Source organism: Arachis ipaensis, chromosome B10 (genome assembly GCF_000816755.2).
Source record: "Arachis ipaensis cultivar K30076 chromosome B10, Araip1.1, whole genome shotgun sequence".
Lineage (NCBI taxonomy): Eukaryota > Viridiplantae > Streptophyta > Magnoliopsida > Fabales > Fabaceae > Arachis > Arachis ipaensis.
Window position 1 is genome coordinate 100,005,391 of NC_029794.2, and position 13,870 is coordinate 100,019,260.

The 13,870-nt window shown below is 36.0% G+C and overlaps 1 long non-coding RNA gene across 1 annotated transcript; it reads left to right on the plus strand.

Annotated features, from left to right (window-relative positions):
• Positions 284-4,276, plus strand: LOC110268248. The gene is made up of 2 exons (XR_002356375.1): positions 284-329; positions 3,895-4,276. It is a non-coding gene; the product is annotated as an uncharacterized LOC110268248 (long non-coding RNA).

Below are 13,870 nucleotides of genomic sequence, written 5' to 3' on the forward strand. Positions count from 1 at the left end.
ATATAAAATTCATATTTATAATTTTATTTATTAAAATTTAATTTATTAACTAATTATTTACTAATTTAAGAGAATTTACAGCAACCACTCCAAACACATTGGTTGTTATGTCACCTTTTCTATTTCGATATCTAGGCTTATTAGCCTCAAGGACATTGACTTTGATATGAGTACCATCTAAGCCTCCTAGGCAATTCTAAAATGCAAAAAAAATCAATTAACTTAATACTAAAGCACACCAAGCATATTAGGTTTAATAATATTAATAAGATAAATTACCTTGAACCATTTCCATCGTTCATCCATTCTATCCTGGCTAAGTGGTTGAGGTTTTGTAAAACCCGATTAATTAATGAATAATTAACCCACAAATTAAAATTTATTCTAGAGAATTAAAAATGTAATTTTTATGGTTTAAAGTGCTAGAGAAAATTAAAACGAGAATTTTGACACCAATTTTCAAGAAATCGGCCCAAGATTGAGCCGAACGGACTAAACTGATCGAACCGAACCCAAACCGGGCCGTGGGCCCCACCCACTCACTTAATAAAGTGAGTTCAGATCTTCTCTCTCCCTTCTTGCGTGCTAAACATGCTGCTGGGCAGCCATGGAAGAGAGGAACACTTCCAAAAACATAAACCCTTGGTTAGCTTCAATCTTTGATAACTTTTGATCCGGAGCTCCGATTGACGCACCGTTTACGGCCACGTGACCACAGCGTCAAACTCTACAAAGCCCATAACTTTATTCAAGAGGTAAGACATGATTTCAGTTCAGTTTCCTCATCCCTTGAATTCAAATTTTTGGATAAAAAGTATTGAGATTTTGGGCTCTTTGATGTTATAGGATCCAAATAGCTTGAAGGGAAGGCTTAGTCTAGCCTCTTTAATCCTTGGATAAGGTAAGGAAACTCTAAACCCTTGTGGTTCGTCCAATTTCATGTGCCCTAGTGTTAAAAGTTTCTCAATTGTATGAACTAGTTGAGTTTATGTTGAATTAGAGTTTAAATTGTCAAATTGGAGCTTGATTGAAGTCTTGGAAAGGCTTGGAGTGGGCTTTTGGTGCTGGAAGGTCCATTTGAATGGTGTTGGAGCCTTGAAGGTTTGAGGAAAGTGAAGATTAGAGGTGTTCCGGGTTGAGCGGGGAATCGGCTAAGGTATGGTTTTGGTTTCATGTATCTAAAATATAATGTAATGTGAAAACTTGGGCTAGTGACCCTAGGATAGAGATTGAATTGTTGATGTGTGGAATGGTTGAGATGGATTGCATTATTATGTATGTGGTTAGTGATTTTGGAGTTTTGATGAGATTTTGTATGCAAGATATGTATGCCTTGGTGTATGTTTGATGGTTAGTGAAATGGAGTTGTTGTTAGTACCATGATGATGGTGAAATTGATGATGAAATTGTCATAAGAAATTGATGAAGTGTTTTGTATGTTGTGAAAATTTGAGATATTAAATGTTGTTGAAATTGAATGTTGAATGTGTGTTGAGATTGAATTATTGAATTGTGGATTGGATTGGGGAGTTGGGATATGCTTGATGTGAATGGTTGAGTTTTGATTGGTGTAAAAGGGTTATTTGTGGCACAAAAGGTATGTTACGAAGTATATTGGAGCTTGGTGTGGCTTAGGTTTAGTTTTGGTTGGAAATTGTGATAAGTTGAGGATTTAGTGAAATTGTGTAAGAATGAATTTTTGATGAACTTCAACGGATCATATCTTGAGCTACCATTTTTTAAATTTAATGCATTTTATATCAATTGAAAGATAATTTGACAAGCTTTAAAATGGTTTAAATTTTGTGGAAAACTGAATTCTGTGAAGAGAGATATGATCGTTGAAATTTGGGTCCTGAAATCTGAATTCTGTGAATTCTACAGAATTTGTGATTTCTGGTTTGTGTGCGCATGCACACCCTGTGGATTTCTGAACCTGTGCACACACACACACTTGTGTGTACGCACACACAGGGAAGTGGCTATGGCTAGGAGCGCTAGCGCGTCTTGTGCGCGCACACAATCAATGACGTTTTGCGAGCTGTGCGTGCGCACAGCCCTGTGCAGACACACACGTTGGGAATGACGTTCTGTTGATGGCACTGGCACGCCTTGTGCGCGCACTCAACAATGGAAAATTTTCTTTCTGTGCGTGCGCACAGCTCTGTGCGTACGCACACGACCCTATTCTTTTATAAAGCTTTTGTTTTTAAGTCTTTCACTTTCCCAACAAGCTTGTAACCTTCCAAGACGTTGTTGCATGCTTATAAACCCCTATTTTCATCCTTTAAATCTGAAATCAATATAAAATGCCTAGTGGATGAGAGGAAGCTAGGGAAGAGGATAACTTGTGGATGAAGAAAGGGGATATAATGAGGAGTTATGACTAATGATGATGTTATGAGTTATTAAGGAGGATGGTGGAGTGTTGTGTATGATATGAGCCGAATGGCTGTGTGTAAAGGATGATTATGCATTGGTTATTAATGATTATGAATGAGATATAAAGATAATGAAATCGAGATTGATTGTGATGTGCCTCCGGATAAGACGCAGTGGTGTTAACCGCTTGCTCCGGGTAAGAGGCGAGAACATCGGGTAAGATGCAGTGGTGTTATCCACTTGCTCCGGGTATGAATTAAGAATGAGTGGATGAATGAATGAATGGTAATGATAATGAAAGTGTGTTTCTGTATGTGACTTCGGGTAAGATGCAGTGATGCTATCCACTTGCTCCGGGAAAGTCCAAGGCTTCGGGTAAGACGCAAGGGCTGTGTTCTGTTGCCGCTTGCTCTGGGCCAAAAATGTAACACTGCCTGGGTAAGAGGCAGGGTGAAGTTGTCCCCTGATCCAGGTCTGCGGGTAAGATGCAAGGGTTGTGGCGTTGCTCCGTGTTTGGTGTTCTGTCCAATGGTTAGCTACCAGGACATGTCGGGTTGGCTTTGCCACCGACAGATGAGACTCATCAGCGACTAGGACAGGCATGCATCATATGCATCTATATGTCTTGTTTAGATTGCCTAAGTGATTGCATAATTAAATGCTACTTGATTATCTGATCTATTTGAATCTTATTTGTGATTTCTCTGTTTGTAATAATTGTATTTGTTGCATTTGGTTCCGTTGGTGGTTGGAAGGTTTGGAGGAGTTGGAAAGGGGAGTTTTAGATAGCTTTGAAGACCCTTAGCTAGTTGCCTGTTTTATCTTTATGGTTTAGTTATGTTTTAAGCTTTAATTATCCGTTGAAAGTTCTAGGATTGCCTTCAGCCTTCCCAGGACATTATATGTTAGATATATGGGCACTGTTACCATACTGAGAACCTCCGGTTCTCACCTATGCGGGTTTTGTGGTTTTCAGATGCAGGACAGGCAGCACCTCGCTGAAGCATGTTGGAAGCTTCTGATGTTGCGAAGATCTTTATCTTTTGGGTTTATTTTTATTTTTTGTATTTGCTTAGATACTTATTATCTCCACATATTATATATATGTTGTATTAATTCCTCTTGGAGGTGATTTTTAGAGATTCAGGTTTTGTAACTCTGTATTTTGGGTTTTCTTTTAGGTTTTCCTATATATATATCCATATATGTATAACTATGTGCTCGGACCGATTTATCTTCGTGAGCCGAGTCTTGGGTTTTGTTACATGTATTTTTGAACTCTTGGTATATTAACTCCTTAGCTTGTTCTACCTTGCGCCATCTGCTTTATCGCTTCGTGAGCGTTACGCTGTTCGACTTAACAATTTTTGTTTTATCCTTTTCTTCAAAGGCTTCTAGTTATAAACTTTTTTCACTATATTATATAATAAATTTTATTTTTAGAGGTTGTAGCATCTCGCCACCTCTGTTTTGCATCTTAGGTGTAAAGCTCTGTGTGGTAGAGTGTTACAGGTTTCTTCAGTAAGAGATTATGACATCTCAAAATAGCAAGCAATACATCATTAAACCGCCTACTAATTCTTTCTTCAGATCTCACAAATTGTCTCTTTATTACTCTAATTTTGACGTCATATGCTATAATATGTAAAAACATGGCAACCATTTCTTCTACACCCATATTCCTACTTGGTTCTAACCTTTCAACTTCTTTAAGCATGTTACACAATGCATGAAAGGTACGCCTATCCATTCTTGTATTTTCTATACATGCTAGATCACTAAAATAAATAATCCTATCGACACTAACATCCCTTACTACTTGCCTACTATAACTATCATTCTATTTTCTTTTCTTTTTTCTCAATTGCAATATAATCAAAACATAGCAAATCATTAACAACTTAACCATAAAGTCATTCATTAATTCAAAATGTAAAATCAAGTAAGCAATAACTCTCATCTTCTATTTGGGATCCATTCTGTAAGAAAAAAAAAGAAAAAACCATTAAAATATTTAGTTAGAAGACATTTAAACTTTGTAAATCAATTCAAGTATGCAATACATAATACAAATCATACATAAAGCTTGTGCATCCATTTTTCGATACATAAAGCAACACATTTTTTTTTGCTACAGAACCTAAGTACAAATACAGGGGTAAAATACTTATATTCAAACCAAACATTTTGATAACATATCTTGCTTTAATTCATGTTATATACTTTTATATGTGCATATTTATGTGAACTTTGAGTGTTCTAAAAGAAATAGGCACACTAACATTACTCACTCAAAATTTAGAAGATTATGGATATTATATTAGATCTTGTTTTTCATTTCATATCATGTGCACATGTTTAAATGAACTTAGTCTAAGTTCTGGAACAAAGAATATAATGCAAAAAATTAAAATCATACAAGAAGAAAGAATCAAAGAGAAGGTAGAGATCTATCTTCTGTTGTTTATTAACAAATCAAAATTCAGTTTTACCTTAGGCCTAGTCTTATATAGACTGTCTTCAAATTGAAAACAAATTAAAAACTTATATAACATGTTGCTGCTTTTCTCTGATAAGAGGCAAAGAAATCTTTAATTTCTAATGGAATGTAGCTACTACTATTTATGGACTCTAATAAAAATAAAATCTGATTTGATTATTGGAGATAAAAAATACCAACAAATTAAGTAGACCTATAAATCACATATATGTAAATTGCTCCAAACGGCTTACCATATATATCAAGGAATTAATAATTGACATAGAATATTGATGTACATAAGAATTAAGAGAAATTAAGTATGTTCATTATTTTCTTAAAAAAGATGTAGTTTCAATATTTCTTTCAATTTATTCATATGTGAATTTAGGAAATTACCTAACATATTATTCCATCATAGCATCAGATCCTATAAGACCCCATATTTTTGAAAATTTAATAATAAATTATTTTACGATTTATTCTATTTATTTAAGATTATATTTTTTTAGAGAATTTTATAATAATCACCGGTGATGGAGCCATCGTCACCGACGCGGGGGAAGACCGGAGCTGAAGGAGAGAACCACGTGAGGAGGGAGAGTTGCCGCTGCCGAAGACGTGAGCTAGAGGAGCTGCATCCAGCCACCGCTGTTGCGCCAGTTACCGCCGCTGATGCAGATGGAGGCCGTTGCTGTCGTTGTGCATGTCATCGCTGGAGGCCCAGAATGCAATGGAGAGGAGGAAGCCGTACTGGGTTCGCAGTCACTGCCGTGTGTTCTGTCGTCCGCTGCTGGCACCGCCACCACAGCCGTTGTTTCCGGTAACCGCCGGTGGAATCCTTGTCTCCTCGGTAAGCATTTCATTCTTGAGCCTCTTGAAATAAATATTATGTTATAGCCTATTAGAGTTTCTGAGGTTTTTGTAACGTAGGGTCGACTTCCAGTTATCTCGAGTCGTGATTGAAGCTGCCGCTACTGCGTGCTAGGAGAAAAGGGACTTTTGATGCATTTTATAGCTTTTTGGTTTCGACAATTGAGGTAAGGGTGTTTTCCTAAATTTATTTTACATCTAAGAGTTGTTATAAATTGATATTAAAGCGAAAAATATATTTATTCTATGATTACGTAAATGTTGTGGATTGAATTGAATTATTTGGTGTAATGAAATTGTTTGCTTGATTGAGCTATTAACTGATTGAGGTGGCTGGAGATTGTGGATCTTAATTGAGTAAATGAAAGTTGGTTAAATTTTAAATCACTTAGTTGATGGTTTGAATATTTGGATTTCGTTTATTTTATTAAGTTGAGTTTGGTGTGGTTGTGATAATAATTTATTCAAAACGATTGGATTTGGTTTCTTGCTGCTTTATCAAAAATGATTTGATTTTGGAAGCGATTTGACATTACAAATGAATTGATAGTTAGAAATCTGAATTTTATGTTTATTTGGAAAATGATTTGGTTTTGAGCCTGTTGAAAAAGATTTGAGAAAATGGTTTGGATGAGAACCGAGAAGGGTGGCAAAGTCCGAATTTTAGAGGAGGTGCTGCCGAAATTCTTATAAAACTTTAAAACTTTGTTTAAAGCTTATTTAAAAGGAAATATGATTTTAAGAATATTATTTGATTTCAAATTATTATGGAAAGAGTCTTGTTTTCAATTCGATTTATTAAGAAAAGTATGTTTTAAATTCAATCTTTTGAGGAGAAATTTTGTTATAAGTTATGATTTGAGTTCGGTTTGTTAAGAAGAAGAAAGAAATGGAAAAGAGAACACGACACGTGTGATTTATGAAATGATTAAAAGGTCACGAGAGGGTGACGGAAAGTAAGTGGTTAAGGTGTTGATGTGAAAATGTTAAGTCGTGGGCTTTATGTGTGAATGATTGTGCGGGGATGCCCGTGTATATGGAATGGCTTCCAGGAGAAAGGAGCACATGCTTCAGCTGGAGAATCAGTGCCTGCAAGTACTTGCAGAGGTTATGTTCAGCATACTTCAGCTGAAGAATCAACGCCTGCAAAGGTTTGGGACCTTGCAGAGGTTATGCCGCTGGAATACCTTATCTGACTTGAGAGTCGGATTGCATCGGGTGCGAGTCGAAACTGACAAATGAGCTCATTACATGCGTTAGGGATAGACGTACATCATGTTGTATTTGTGTGCTTTGTTTGGGTGTGCTTAAGTGTTTTAGTTTGCTTGTTTGATAAATTTTGTTTAACTGGTAACTGTTCTGTATATGTGTTTGCCTTGAATTTGATTGTGTTTGTGATTGATTATGTTGAGATTGAGTTTCGATGGTGAATTATTTTTATTTGGGCCAGAGGCCAAGATTTGGTTATGTTTGGGCCGGAGGCCATGATTGACTGGATTAGAGATAAGTTTTGGTTAAAATGTTATTTTATATGGAATTTTTGTAAGAGAAATATGAATCTTAGATTTGAATAACAAATTGATAACCACTATGTTTTGAAAATAGTTTTTAATTATAATATCTTCTTACGAAAACTCTCAAAACCCTCTTCTGAGAATCCTTTCGAGGATGATGTTCTCACCCCCTACAGACTTCTCCTTTCAGGGAACAGACGAAAAATCTCATGAAGAATTTTTGAGTCCAGCTTATGCGATATGGATGTATTAGTTCAGTTATTATTTATTCTTTCCTCGCCATTAATATTATAATTTTGTAAGAGGGATAGGAGTTATATGATTTGTATGTATATAATATGTATAAATTATTTGAGTAGGAAGTTTTGGTTATGTATATGCTTGTTTGTTTTATTATAAAAGTATTTTTCCGGTTTTTATAATAGTGACACTATTTTGAGTTAAAGGCTCATATTTTATTATTAAGTACATGAAGTCATCGTAGTACCGCTTGCTATCAGAGTGGCGTAGCCGGAAGCGTGACATTCTGATAGTGAGGGTGTTACAAATCCTATCTGTAACTCAATGATTTACATGCTTTTGAACTGAAAGTTGTTATTTAAAGTATATGGGACTCTTTTGAATTTTTTTTTTTTGCATTTGGTGTGAGATTCAACTATGGATAACCTTCCCCATACATATAAATATTTGCTTCATCGTTTAAAAATTTTTAAAAAATATATATAAATTCTTCTTACAGAAATTTATATGCAGTGAAAATAAACAAATGCATGTCCCATCCAGCACATATATTTCTCAAACTGTAAACAAAAGCAAGCTCAAAAGCCATTGAAATTTCTTCTACCATACAAATAAAAAAGAATAAAAATTTATCATTTCCTGCAATAAAATTATAAAAGCTATATCCAAGTTACCAGTCTAACAAACCGATTTTACTTTGTAAGAAAAAGACTATTCACAAGATGGTCCAAAATGGGCAAATGGCTTTACACATTCCAAGAAAAACTTGGGTATATAGTTAAATAAGTGTTGTCATCAATTTATCCACAAACAAAAAATCTACGATATCTAGTATAAGAAACATAAAGCCACAGAGCAGAAGAGGGCATCTCATTCGCTCTTTCAAAAAATCATAGTAACTTTATACTAAAAGAATGATAAGCAAAATTAAAAGAAAATAAATTAAAAATATTACAATATTTTCAGCTCTACCGTAAGAGACTGTGAACCTTAGCAATTGCATGTTTGACATCCACTACAAGCAACTGCAATCCAATCAAAATCATGATTATACTGGCAGCACATAAAAGAATATTAAATAGTATACTATATATTAATAATAAGATTAACAAAACCAATATGAACCCTTGAACCTAATCACAACCTCCAAGGAAAAAAAGCACCATTTTTCATGAAAATGAAGAACAATGAGACACTGAATTGAATAGTGAAGTTTATAAGTAGTACAATAGGTTTGGAATCCTTAAAAAATCATAGGAACAGAGTACACAAATAAAATCATAACATAAAAAATTCATCAAAGGAAGATTTAAAAAACAAAAAGAAAAACCTTAATTAGTCTTAGTGTGTGTATTTCATTTATATCTGACAACAATTAACCATGGGGGCAACAACAGGCAAAAGAAATTTACATCATTCATGTCTGTATTCAACATTTTCAAATCAAACAACAGGCACAGAGCTAACATGTACAAGTATATATGCCATATTCAATTTTTCAAACCTAGCACAAACTTTCATGTGAATAAATTATAGCACAAATAGAATTCAGGAAAAAAATAAATAACAAATAAAAAAAATCCAAACATAAACAATGTCAAACCACAAGTTCTAGCCAAAAGCTATATAGCGCTAACAGTTTAAAATTCTTACCTGAAGAAGAAGATTCTGTGCTTGAAAAAGATGAACAAGGTTGCACAACTCGAACAGACGTGAGGAGGGAGACGACACGAATAGGAAGCACAACTCGAACAGACGCGGAGGCGAGAGACGCGTGAGCAACCAAGCTTAGACGGAGGAGAGAGGCCAAACGCGACCACACAACACGAAGGATCCAAACAGAGTCGCGACGATGGCGGCAAAAATGCAGTGGCGGTGAACTCAGGTGAGCTGTGATGATGAACACGAACGCGAACAATTTTCTTCTAGAATAAGGAGCACGATGGTCATGCAAATCCAAAGCGGTGGCGAGGTGGCGCCGACGCCGGTGGAGCCTCCATGAATTTGAGAAAAAATCTCGCTAGGGTTTGGTTTCTGGAGGAGTGGCTCTCTGTTAGGGTTTCATTTTTTTTAAATGAGTTAGAAAAAAATCTGAAAAGAAGGGTTAGAGTTAAATTAACAAGGATATTTTGGTCTTTTTACTTTGTTATACACATTCCATTTCTATTGGAATTAAAGATAACCAAGGGAAAGATGGGAATGAAATTGGTGGGATTTTGATTCCAAGGAATAAAAGTTACCTAGGAATAATTTTTTAAACTTTGAAACAAACATGGGAATAAGATATTCCCATCTAAACATTCCTGGGAATACTCCAATATTCCCCCAACCACACACACTCATAGAGTGTATCACAAAGACTCTAGGATTGTTGACAAAACCATATATGTTATATTTTGTGATGCTAATTCTATTTCAAGTGTTTTGAAAGATGTTAATGCACTGAGAACACCAGAAATGAAGCCCAAGTACATGAAAAATCAGAATCACTACAACTTGTTTCTAAAATTGGTATAATAGATAATTCTGTAGGAGACAATTTTATTTTATCTTCTGCAACTGCAGAATATTTTGGAAGTATTAGCAACTCTGAACTAATTTATTCAGAATCTGCTCCTAAATCTTCCAAACCTCAAGAATAAAAATTCCTGAAGAACTATCCACAAGATTTTATCATTGGAGATCTATCACAAGGTGTCACAACAACATCTTCCTCCAGAAGAAGGATGGAGAAAATAATTTGGCACTAATTTCTCAAATTAAATCTTAAAATGTGAATGAAACCCTTGGTGACCCTTCTTGGGTCAAGACCATGAAAAAGGAGCTGCAACAATTTGAGAAGAATAATGTGTGGGCACTTGTACCTGATTCAAAAGGAAAGAAAGCAACGAGAACCAAGTGGATATTTAGAAATAAGTTGGAAGAAGATAGAAGCATGGTTAGGAACAAGCCGAGATTGGTGGCTCAAGGATATGATCAAGAAGAAGGAATTTATTTTGATGAATCCTTTGCACTAGTGGCTCAAATGGAAGCAATAAGATTTCTCATTTCATATGCTGCTCATTGTGGTTTTAAGCTTTTTTTCAAATGGATGTGTGATGCTCGGATTATTGTACGGTTTAGAATTTCACAAATGAAATCTCGTTGCAAGTATAGTTCTAAACCAACAAAGAATCCTCACATGCAAAAATATTGGTTGTCACAAGTACAAACCCCAAATGAAAATTAACCGAAGTATTTAAACCTCGGGTCGTCTCACAAGGAATTGCAATGAAGTGTTTAATTATTGGCTATGAAGGTGCAAGGGGGTTTGATTTGGTAATTAGCAATAAAGTAAATGACAAGAAAGTAAATGATAAGGACTAATAAAATAAATGGGAAAGAACTCTTGGCTAGACATAGGTAATTGAGATCACCATCCTTGTCTACAAACCACACATTGACAATTATGAGAGGCCAAACTATTAAGTCTACTTCCAAAAGCTTTAAGTATGTAATATCTACTCCTAAGCTTGAAGTACGTGATGACATGTCATCATGTCATGTTTTTCTATGCTTTTTCCTTTGGTTTCAATAGGTTTTATGCACTTTCTTGAGCCATAAGCAAGCCAATTTGGTAGATTTTCATGTTTCCTTTGATTTAATCAACCATGTATGAATTCATGCTATTTCATGAGGTTTTATACTATAATTGTTACATATTATGAAAGAATGAATATCTCATGATTTTAAGCATAGCTTTGATGTGTTTGGTTGATTAATGATAGGTGAAGAAAGCTTGGAGAAAGGTTGAAGAAAGAAGGAATAGCTAGGAGTAAAGAGAAGACAATGGAATAAGTGAAATTGAACCAGGAAGCAAAACGCTGGACCTAAAGTTAGCCTCAACCTTTTGCACAAACTTTTGGGTGAAAAGTTTGCGCCAACGTTAGCCCCTAACTTTGAGGCTAACGTTGGCATGAAGAAAACCTCCCTGGGCACCAAAAGTTTGCGCCAACGTTAGCCCCCTAACTTGGTGGCTAATGTTGGCACATGAAAAATACAAGGGGAGGAGCAAAAGTTTGCGCCAACGTTAGCCTCTAACTTTTGGGCTAACGTTGGCGCCACACACCACAACAGCTTGAAGGGGTATACTTCCAACAAAAATAACTTGAGCTACAGAGCTCCAAATGAGATGATTCAAGAAGCATTGGAAAGTAGGAATCAAGAGCTTTCCAAGCATATATGGCACTGCATGGTGAACACTAAAATTGAGGGAGAAAACTGCCCCGCAATGTGCATAAACGAACATGGTGGCAACCTGCAGTGAGGCCAACTGACCTCTGCACCTTCAACGGAGTATAACTCGAGCTGTAGAGCTCCAATTGATGTGCTTCCAAAGGCATTGGAAAGTAGACATTCAGGGCTTTCCAACAATGTATAATAGTATGGGGTAGACAATACGTTTGAGCCTCCAGAACTGGCGTTTTTGGGCTGCTATGAAAAGTTGGAGCCAAAGTTAGACCCCTAACTTTAGCTCCAACTTTTGGTCCAACTTTTGCAAACTCAACTCGGTTCAATTCGGTTCCTCTTCAAACTCCAAGAGCAATCAACCAAGGCCTTTATCAACCCAATTCCATCAAGAGCAAGGGCCCAATAGACACCACTCAAAGGCACAAGAGATAGTTAGAATAGAAATTTCATTTTTGAATTTCATTTTCATTTTGTAAAAATGCCTATAAATAGGCATCTGTTTCATATTTGTGAGGAGGCTGGCTCTGCTAGAGCATTAGGAGTAGAGTAGAATAGAAAATCCCCTTTGATAAACTTTTAATTTTCTGCAATTGTCATTTTCTAATATTGAATTCAGTTTATGAAATCTCAGTTTCTACAATTCTCTGCTACACTTTTCTTTCCTGCAAGTTTAATTTTCGGCAATTGGTCTGAGTTCAAATTTACTGCTTCCATTTAACTTTCCAGCACCCAGCCCCTTTACGTTTAATGCAATTTATATTTCTTGGCATTTAAGATTCTTGCAATTTACATTTCTTGCTCTTTAAGCTTCCGCCCATTTACATTCTGCAACTTTAATTTCCCTGCAATTTTTACCTTCTGTTGCTCAACTTCACACAATTCACTCTATGTTAGCTTGACTAAACTAATCACCCACTAAAGTTTCTTGATCCATCAATCCCTGTGGGATCAACCTCACTCTAAGTGAGTTATTACTACTTGATGCGACCCGGTGCACTTGCCGGTTAGATTTGTGTGTTTTGGAGAAATTCGTTTCTCCACAAAAATATCCCATCAAGTTTTTGGCGCCGTTGCCGGAGATTGATTAGATCAACAATGATTAAGTGGGTGAGAAGTCTAGATCAAGTATTTTCTTTATTTTTGTTTTCTGTTTCAAAGTGAAACCAAGGTGTTTGAGTTTTTGCCTCACTAAGAAATTCTCATCTCTGATATGAGTAATTTCAATTTTCCTTGGTTGTGTGTTTTACAAAACTCAAATGGAGTTCAACTTATCTTATGATCAAACAAATTTTATGGGATATCACCCACCATCACCAATCTCTAATGGTGGCTGGGAATATCACCAAGAAAATACCAATTCTGAGCACTCCAAGTCATGGAGCTATGCTTCAGAACCACAGGATGAGAAAGGAAATTATATGGGATATTTTCCTCCACCACAAAATGATGCAAGTCATGATTCTAATGGTGGCTGGGAAGGGAATTCTAATGCTCCACATGATATTCATCCGAAGATATCATCACTTGACCACGCTTCAACAGAAAGCCTCTGTCAAAACTCATCACCCACACAAACTTCCATGAACCAAAGCCTCTCAAAGATTGAGTCCATGCTCAAAAGATTTGCGGAGGAGGAAGAGAAATAGCATAAAGAACTAGAAAACTCCCTCAAAAATATGGAAGTGATGGCAGGCCAATTGTTGAATGCAAGGAAGGAGAAAATGGAAAAACAAGAATGCAAGGTCCCTGTGTCAAGTGAAATTGCAAAAAAGGAAGAGGTGGTGAAAGTAGTGGAACCTGAAACTGCTCTTGAGGTGATAAAGGAACATGAACATTCACAACCCTCACAAACTTCTCTTGAATCTGTGATCGAAAAATATGACGAGGAGATGAAGAAATGTTGGGAAGATCAACAAACCTCCCCCATGATAGAGCTATTAAAACAAATGTTGGGTGCAAAGAAAGGAGTGGAGGAACATGAAAGTGAGGAAGTCATACCAGAGAATTCACACTCAAGTGAAGCAGAAAATCACATGAAGGAAGGGCTCGTGGAACCACCAATACAAGAGGCCCTGAATGAAGAAATCACTCCAATAATCACACAGTAACCATGTCTTGACATCCAAGAAGTGAAGGCAATTAACAAAAGCAC